The sequence below is a fragment of the Populus nigra genome, chromosome 2, assembly GCF_951802175.1.
Source record: "Populus nigra chromosome 2, ddPopNigr1.1, whole genome shotgun sequence".
NCBI classification, from domain to species: domain Eukaryota; kingdom Viridiplantae; phylum Streptophyta; class Magnoliopsida; order Malpighiales; family Salicaceae; genus Populus; species Populus nigra.
This window is the reverse complement of record NC_084853.1, coordinates 12,885,732-12,888,231: the sequence shown is the minus strand read 5'-3', so window position 1 is coordinate 12,888,231 and position 2,500 is coordinate 12,885,732.

The window sequence follows — 2,500 nt, the reverse complement described above, 5'->3', positions numbered from 1 at the left end:
GCTGCCGCGTGGAAAATCGGCAGCGCAGATTTTTCGACGAACAGGGGCTGGATGCTGGACCGGCCGGGCCAGGCAGGAAAATTCGTCAGGGGGGCACGCTGACGAAAAGAGGGGCTGCCGCGTGGAAAATCGGCAGCGCAGATTTTTCGACGAACATTCGTCAGGGGGGCACGCTGAGGAAAACAGGGGCTGCCGCGTGGAAAATCGGCAGCGCAGATTTTTCGACGAACATTCGTCAGGGGGGCACGCTGAGGAAAACAGGGGCTGCCGCGTGGAAAATCGGCAGCGCAGATTTTTCGACGAACAGGGGCTGGATGCTGGACCGGCCGGGCCAGGCAGGAAAATTCGTCAGGGGGGCACGCTGACGAAAAGAGGGGCTGCGCGTGGAAAATCGGCAGCGCAGATTTTTCGACGAACAGGGGCTGGATGCTGGACCGGCCGGGCCAGGCAGGAAAATTCGTCAGGGGGGCACGCTGACGAAAAGAGGGGCTGCCGCGTGGAAAATCGGCAGCGCAGATTTTTCGACGAACAGGGGCTGGACTGGCCGGGCCAGGCAGGAAAATTCGTCAGGGGGGCACGCTGACGAAAACAGGGGCTGCCGCGTGGAAAATCGGCAGCGCAGATTTTTCGACGAACAGGGGCTGGACTGGCCGGGCCAGGCAGGAAAATTCGTCAGGGGGGCACGCTGACGAAAGTAGGCTCGTCGTGGAAAATCAGCAGCGCAGATTTTTCGACGAACAGGGGCTGGACGCTGGACTGGGCCAGGCAGGAAAATTCGTCAGGGGGGCACGCTGACGAAAACAGGGGCTGCCGCGTGGAATGGCAGCCTACACGCAGATGCGAATTCGGCAGCGCACGATGGCTTGAGCAGGTCATGGGTTCGACTTGGCGCGATCTGAAACCTGGACGAGGGACTGTCGACGCTGGACGAGCCAGCGCGGTGGCCTGTCGTGCCCCGTTCAGGGGGGGCCTGCCGCGGAGACAGCCCTCGCGGGCTCGACAGCGCAGGCCAGCGTCCCCGACGTCGCTGGCCGCGGCAGGCGAGCTGCCGGGGTTCCCGCATTCCTACAAGAAAACGTCGTGCTTTCCACATGAAACCAATCCAGTAAAATCAGCCATATTTTTATGAGGCTGCCCACTGAATTTGGGGTCATTCCGGGCCGGTTCCTAGTTTTGCGGATTTACTCGATTTCTAATGGTAGGAAAATTAAAACAAATACTTCCCGACCTCGAAAAATTCTGGGAAAATTAATGAAGGTGGATTGGATTTTTGCCAACCTCTCTGCAAAATTTCAGCTCAAAATACCAAGAAATGAATTTTTTAGAGGGGGGGTGACAGCTGGGACCTAGTAGTGTCTCCCCCTGCCAGAGCTGCAATGACACTTATTGCTCTTTAGGGAGCCACCAGGCCGGCGCCCCTCAAAGACCACACGCGCGCGCGCGCCCGCCCGCGCTGGGCGCTGGGGCGCTGGGGCCTGAGGGCCTGGGGCCCTTGGGGGCCCTTGGGCGCTTGGGCGCGCGCGCGCGCGGCCCCCGCAGCCATGCCGCGCCGCGCGACGCGCGGACAGCCCCTGCTGGCTTGCTCTCTCGCCCGCGGGGGGGCTGCCTTCGGGCCCTGGCCCCCCGCGTTCTGGCCTGCCCCCTGCGGGGGAGAGGCTAGGCGCTGCAGGGGCCAGCCCGACGTCGCTGGCCGCGGCAGGCGACAGCCCCTGCTGGCTTGCTCTCTCGCCCGCGGGGGGGCTGCCTTCGGGCCCTGGCCCCCCGCGTTCTGGCCTGCCCCCCGCGTGGGAGAGGCTAGGCGCTGCAGGGGCCAGCCCGACGTCGCTGGCCGCGGCAGGCGACAGCCCCTGCTGGCTTGCTCTCTCGCCCGCGGGGGGGCTGCCTTCGGGCCCTGGCCCCCCGCGTTCTGGCCTGCCCCCCGCGTGGGAGAGGCTAGGCGCTGCAGGGGCCAGCCCGACGTCGCTGGCCGCGGCAGGCGAGCCGCCGGGGTTCCCGCATTCCTACAACAAAACGTCGTGCTTTCCACATGAAATCAATCCAGTAAAATCAGCCATATTTTTATGAGGCTGCCCACTGAATTTGGGGTCATTCCGGGCCGGTTCCTATTTTTTCCGATTTCCTCGATTTTTAATGGTAGGAAAATAAAAAAAAATACTTCCCGACCTCGAAAAATTCTGGAAAAATTAATAAAGTTGGATTGGATTTTTGCCAACCTCTGTGCAAAATTTCAGCTCAAAATACCAAGAAATGAATTTTTTAGAGGGGGGGTGACAGCTGGGACCTAGTAGTGTCTCCCCCTGCCAGAGCTTCAATGACACTTATTGCTCTTTAGGGGGGTGCCCCCTGACTGGCCATGGGGCGCGCTGGCCTGGCGCCCATAGGCCTGCCGCGGGGGATATGTGGGCTGTTGCTAAACTCGGACTAAGGTGGGGGGCCTCATGGCCCGAAGTATTGCCGGCATCGATGACCCGTTTTCCGGCCGGCGACGACCCGATTCCGG